Source organism: Arachis stenosperma, chromosome 7, assembly GCF_014773155.1.
Source record: "Arachis stenosperma cultivar V10309 chromosome 7, arast.V10309.gnm1.PFL2, whole genome shotgun sequence".
NCBI lineage: Eukaryota > Viridiplantae > Streptophyta > Magnoliopsida > Fabales > Fabaceae > Arachis > Arachis stenosperma.
Genome location: NC_080383.1, coordinates 22,068,462 through 22,075,458, shown reverse-complemented (window position 1 = coordinate 22,075,458; position 6,997 = coordinate 22,068,462). Strand labels below are relative to the sequence as shown.

The window sequence follows — 6,997 nt, the reverse complement described above, 5'->3', positions numbered from 1 at the left end:
AACCCCGGGCGAACTCCACTCAAGTTTTTTGAAAAACGCACTTTTAATCTATATCATTGTCTAGAAAATAGTATATAGATCTACAAACAGTATATAGGAATACACAAAAATATAAAGACAACAAGCATGACTTTTTCAATGATTTTTTTAATTATAAATTAAAAAAATAAGTCATATTTAACAATGACAACCATTGTTATCGTCTCTAAAAATACATAGGTATAGCGGAATAAGCCATATTTAACAAGAATTTTTTTAATTATAAATTAAAATAAAATAACTATTTCCCAAAAATAACAAGGATTGTTATCCTATGTACTTTTGTGTACTCTTAGGCAGTGTTTGTTTGATATCCATGTCCATCAAAGACACAAACACGATAGTACATGTTCAGTGTTTGTTTTGTAAGCCATGCTTGTTGTGTGTATTTTTGTGTACTCATATATACTGTTTGTAAATCTATATACTATTTTCTAGATAATGATATGGATTAAAAGTACGTGTTTCAAAAAACTTGAGTGGAGTTCGCCGCGGTTAGGCGAATTCTATAAAATTTATAGAGTTTTTCGGGAGTTAGGCGAACTTGCCAATTTTTATAGAGTTCGTTGGGGTCTGGCGAACTTGTTTAAATGCAAAAAAAAAAAATTGTATTTTGAGAATTAAAGTCCAAAAATCATGTTTGAGAAAATACAGATTTTTTATTTTATTATTGAAAAAAATCTTTAAAAAGGCTCTTGAAGATCCATCTTGAGTTAAAGTTATGAAAGGTGAGCTAAAGAGATTCGAAAAGAATAAGGTCTGGACTTTTGTTCATGATTTAAATGGCAAGATTGTCACTAGAACCAAATGGATATCTAAAAACAAATTTGGAAAAGATGATAAGATTGTGAGAAATAAAGCAAGGCTCGCTTGTTGCACAAGGATATGATCAAGAGGAAGGATTAGACTTTGATGAATCATTTAATCCAATTGCTCAAATGAAGGCAATAAGGTTGCTGCTTGCTTATATTGTGTTTCAAGTATTTAAGCTATACCAAATAGACATAAAGTGTGCTTTTCTTAATGTTTTAATAGATAGGAATCGGAAGTATATGTGATTCAACCTTCTAGTTTTGAAAACAAAATTTTTTTTTACTATGTTTTTAAAATTGCTAAAGTTGTTTATGGTTTACGAAAAATTTTAAAATTTGGTATAAAAGACTTAACTCTTTTGTTTTGAAAAATAATTTTCAAAACAGAATCATAAACACAACTCTATTTATTAAAAATTCTAATGATCAATTTGTTATTGTTCTAATATATATTAATGACATTGTTTTGGTTTAAGGAATGAGTCTTTAAATATAGATTTTACAAAGTTAATGTCTAGTAAATTCTATATGAGAATGATGGGAGAATTTGACACTTTTTTTGCAAATTGGGTTGCAAATTAAATAAATTCCTCAAAATATCTATGTGCACCAAAAAAAATATATATAAAAGAATTGATCAAGAAATTTGGAATGAAAAATGTTAAGTTGATGAGTAAGGAGAAACAAATGGACTAACTTGTCCAACCTAATGAGGCGGTTTCAATTTTTTATCCTACTCTGTCTAATAGCAAATTGGTAGGTAGCTCGCCATTTTTTTTAAAAAAAAATGATTAAACTACTAAATATTAAAATTATATATAATTTTAAAAATATTTTAATAAATTTATAATTTTTAAATTCATAATAGCTAAAATTTTAATAATTTTAAATGTTTAATAAACATGATCATTAACCAAATTTTTTGAAGTAAAATAATCAAACTGAGATTGTCCAATTATCCAAATATCATATGTGTGTGAATGTTTCATACTTACAGCTCAATGCATTGGGGCTTCTCCCTACGCACACATCAGACTGGGTCTCATCCTTACCTCCTGCTCAGGTTGGATTCATATTTTCAATAGTGAATGAGAGTTTATTTTGTAAAATAAAAAGCAAATATTTAATTAGTTTTAAGTTAACAAGATTGATATATAATAAAAATTAAAAATTTAATAGTAATTTTTTTATCTTATTATTTTATTATATTTTCAAATTTAAAGTATACCTCTTCCCAGAATTAGTATTATGGAAATAATAATAAGAATTAGTACTTAGGAGTAAGGAGTAGCCTTCAGTAATTGAAGATTGAAGTTTGGGTTGGAAGCCCTAATCAATCATCGAGAAAGGTCCTCCATTCTCTTCTTTACTAAAACCACTGAATCAGTGAATCATCGAATGGATAAAGGAAAGGGAGTCATGGGATCCAACGCTCGAAGATGGGCCGTTGACTTCTCCGACAATTCAACCTCTCCTTCCTCTCGCGACGTTCCTGATCCTCCCGCTTTCTCTCGTGCTTCCATTGATCAGGTACTCTTTTTTTGTTGACATTAATTTTAAAAATTAAGAACGTAATTTTCTGAAAAAAAAAAGAGTTAAATTTCGTAGGACGATTCAACCCTCAGTCGCCAGAAGAAGGATGCTGAATCAAACTGGAAAGCACAGGTTCGCCTCTTTTTAACATTTTAGTTTTCAATTTTGGGTAATAATCTGGTTGCTAAGAACTTATTTACTTTAACTATTGCTTATACTATGCTATTGGATCTGGATCAACATTCAATTTGAAATAGTATTGCATATTCTAACTGTGGAAGTAGTTTACGATTGAAATACTGTTTAAGAATTTGATAGGGCGTGGAAGTTATAGATCCTTTTTAAAAGAAAGTTTTACATTTTGGGGAACATGACAGAAAGCTTGGGAAGTAGCACAAGCCCCTTTCAAGAACTAGCTAATGATGGGGTTTATGATGTGGATGGCTGGAAGTACAGTGCACCTGTTCAGCATTGCTATCACCTTCTCAGCTCTTTGGCAGCCTATCAGCGCCTTGCAAAGCGTTGGCAAGAGTAAGATTCAGATCCTTGAATTGAACCCTGTATGATGTAAAGCATGTGTTGGTTTAGTGCATGCTTTTAGCTGTGACTCTGGTTGCAGTTGCACCGTGATGCCAAAAATTGCGGAAAAAAACCGCTGCAACGCAGATGTGGAGAGTATTGCTACAGTAATGTTGCACCTGCAATTGTGGTCGTCAGCTGCAATTTAAAACCATGGTTGTACGTGATGCCTATCTAACTACAATAACAGAAAACTTTTGTAACTACTGACTCTGATTAGAGCATTGTATTAGAATTCCATTATGTCTATTATTCCCCTCCTTCTCTTATGTGGATTGATAATTTGCTTCAGTCATGATAGGGTATATCAGTATCATTTTTATAATGCATTGTTCTGTTTGTGTACTGTATCCTTTTGTTTCACTTTCCTAATTCTTATGCATGTTGCTAATTATTAGCAGTAAATGTGCATATTGTTTTCGCTTAAAGGATTATCTATTCATCATATCATTTGATGATGGAAATGTTTGCAAGGAATAAATTTAACCAACTGAAGGCCATAGTAATTTATATCTGAAACTAGTAGACTGAGTTGTACTTGGAAATGCGTTTGCTGAATATTTGACCCTATAGATCTTGTTCCCTATCTCTGGTGATTTGATATTTTGTTGTTGCCTTTGTGATTGATTTATTTTCCTTTATCTGGTCTTTCCTCAAACTTAACCAGTCATGGCCTAATATAAAAGCCTTTATTAGAAGTCATTTTCTTCTGGAATTGATGATAATTCTCTTAATTTTTTTTTCTTCTCATTACATTTCCATAATATTTTCTATTTTGGTCTAGGTTATGTGTTGAGCCATCTTAAAACGATAGCCTAAAAAGATAGGCATGTTATCTTTTCTCTGTTCAAGGTTTAATTATAGAAACTGATCATTTCCTTGGACCCATTCTATTGTGTTTGTTAGAGTGCTGGTAATGAATTTTGTTAAATTATAAATTTGCTAGTTCCTTCATTCTTATCCTCTCTTCTCTTCTCACGTGCTTCTTGATTCTACAAATGTCAGTTTTCCTTTTATAGGCTGAAACTGTTATCAGGATTAACTAAGTTATGCTTCCAAGTCTTTCTGTGGTGTCGATATTAGCATCATCAATATACAAAAACTGTAGATTGAATTTAAAAAAACAAAAGATGAAACGAAACAGATTCTATGATGAAAGGGTTGTTGCGAATCACAATGCTATTAGGTTCTACATGCTCTTTTAAGTTCACTTTGTAAAACTGGATATTGATATTTTTTCAATTTAAAATGTGATTATTGATGTTGAAAATAGATCTATGATGATTGATACTCTCCTGATTCCAATCTTTTGTGATTTAGTTGCACCATGTTCATCGTTGTGATGCTATTCTATGTATTCAGTATTCTTTGTTCTGTGTGCCTATTATAACCTTGCTTCTGCTTATCTACAGGAAGTGGAATATTCAGGTGGGGGTCTTAATTTGAGTTGATGAGAAATCTCTTGTTCATCCTAGTGTGTTTTTGATGAAATTTAAATAGAGAAGGATGAGGCTTGCTTTGTTATTTACGATAAACGTAACATACTCTTGGAGTCACCTGGATTGGCCAAGGTTTGTAGGAGGCTATAGTAGTCTGAATAATTAAGAAAAAAATGTTTCTCTTTTATCTTGTTTTTGGATAAACTTCTATTTTTGCCTAGGATTCCAATATTTGCATGTCAATTTTCTCTCGTTTTCATTTTAATTTAGATATTATGAAGCATTGTAGTAATTGACTTGGTTTATAAGCTTGAGTACATTCATGGACATGGATCCATAGATGCTAAAAATCTCATATGACCTTGCGGGTTGTGATGCTTAGGTTAAAAAAAATTAAAACATGACAAGCTCGTGAGATTTTCCCGTGAGGTTGCATTTCTTTTGATTTATATTTCATCACGGCAGCATATATGATGTATCACAATCTTAGCATAGCTATAAATAAGATTGTTGTCTTGTATACTGAATGCTATAGAAGAGCTGATATTATTATAATATCTCCTCTCCTGTTTACATAAGCTTGAGGAGACAATCACCTAGTATCGGATCCAAAGTGCTTATGTCATTTGTTTATATATTTAAATTAACGAAAATTACTATCAAGTTGTCAATATTGCATCTGAATATTATTAGTTTATTACTTTTATTCCATTTGCTGATTTGCATATATGTAGTTCGTTAAATTTGATATTGATTATTATTATGTTTAGAAGTATATGTTGATGAGAGATATTTTTTAATAAAATAATGATCGGCTTAAAGTCAAATTGGGTAAGCTAATAAGAAAAACAAAAATATCATCAAGTTTCAAAAATCTCATCTCTTGTCCAAAAACATAAAAACATGTCTCGTCAAAACCCCTAAAGAAAAAGCCTATTGAGATGATGACAAAAAAAGGCCTTTTGAGAAAAAAAATGTATTCTAGATAGAAAAGAGAATACTGATTAAAGAGTTAATAATCAAATTAGTTTTTGAAGTATAAGATATTTTTTAATTTTGTCTTTAAATTTTTTTAATCAAATTAATCTTTTAAAAATTATGAAATAATTATATTTGTCCTTCAGTGGTTTCATTAATAATTTTTGTCTAAGAATTGATGACGTAGAATATTAACTAATAGCATATATAATACCTAACATGTTTAATTGGATACGTTTATGAAAATCTATCAATTTAGTTGTTGGGTCATTGCGAATATAGTTTATATAATTAGAAAAAAGATACTAAATAAATTTTCATGAATATATCTGATCATCAAATATAATTAATTCATAATCTTTAAAAAACCAATTTAATTGAAAAATATTTTAGGGATAAATTTAAAAAATATCTCATCTTTCAGAAATTAATTTGACTATTAACTCATTCATTAAATGAATAGAAAACGTATCTCATGATAACCATCTACCTAATAGTACATACTTCTCATGTGTGAATTACTGTCTTATTTTATATCACCCCCATTAGGTAATAGCTAGGGGTGTTCATGGTTCAGTTTTTTTATAAACTGAACTGAAACTGCACTAAACCATTTTAAATGGTTTAGAAATTGAACTAAACTATTTTATCACATAAGAAACTGGTTTTGAACCAGTTTACAATATAGTGCACCAGTTTAAACCAGTTCATAAAAATAAAACCAATTTTAATTGAAAAAACCACTTTAAACTAGTTTATAGGCTAAAACTAGTTTTAACTTTTAACATATATAAATTAGTTTTTACATTTTCTCTCTCTCCTACTCTCTCTCCTTCTCTCCCATTCTCTCCCCCTCTCTCTCCTCTCTCTCTCCCCTTTCTCTCCCTCTCTCTCTCTCTTCTTTTCTCCCTCTCTCCCCTCCTTTCTCTCTCTCCTTCTCTCCCTCTCTCTCCTTCCCCTCTCTCTCTCTTTTCCTTTTCTCTCTCTCGCCTTTCTCTTTCCCCCTCCCCTCTCTCTCTCTCTCTCTCTCTCTCTCCCTCCCTTTCTCTTTCTCCTTTTTCTCTCTCTCTATCCCTTTCTCTCATTCTCTCTCTCCCCTATCCCTCATCCACTCTCTCCTTCCCTCTCCCCCTCTCTCTCTTCTCTTCCTCTCTTCTCTCTCTCTCTCTCTCTCTCTCTTTCTCTCTCTCTCTCCCTCTCTCTCTTAACACATATAAAATTAGATTTTACATTCTCTTTCTTCTCGTCTCTCTCTCCTTTTCTCTCCCTCTCTTTCCCTCCTCTCTCTATCTCTTTCTTCCTCTCTCTCCCTTCTCTCCCTTTTTCTCTTTTCTTCCCCTCTTCTTCTCTTTCTCCTCTCATCCCTCCTTTCTCTCTCTCTCTCTCTCTCTCTCTCTCTCTCTCCATCTCTCCCTTTCTCTCTCCTTCCCCTCTCTATCTTCTTCTTCTCTCTTTCTCTCTCCCCTCTTCCCTTTCCCTCTCTTTGTCTTCCTCTCTCTCCCCTCTTCCTTTCTCTCCTCTCTCCCTCTCTCTCCATCTCTCTCTCCCTCCCTCTTCTCTTCTCTCCTTCTCTCTCTTCTCTTTCTCTCTCCTCTCTCTCTCCCCTTTCCTTTCTCT

The 6,997-nt window shown here is 32.0% G+C and overlaps 1 pseudogene; it reads left to right on the top strand.

Moving 5' to 3' along the window:
- Window positions 1-2,000: 2,000 nt before the first annotated feature.
- LOC130940488 (uncharacterized) lies at window positions 2,001-4,694 on the top strand (annotated as a pseudogene).
- Window positions 4,695-6,997: the final 2,303 nt, after the last annotated feature.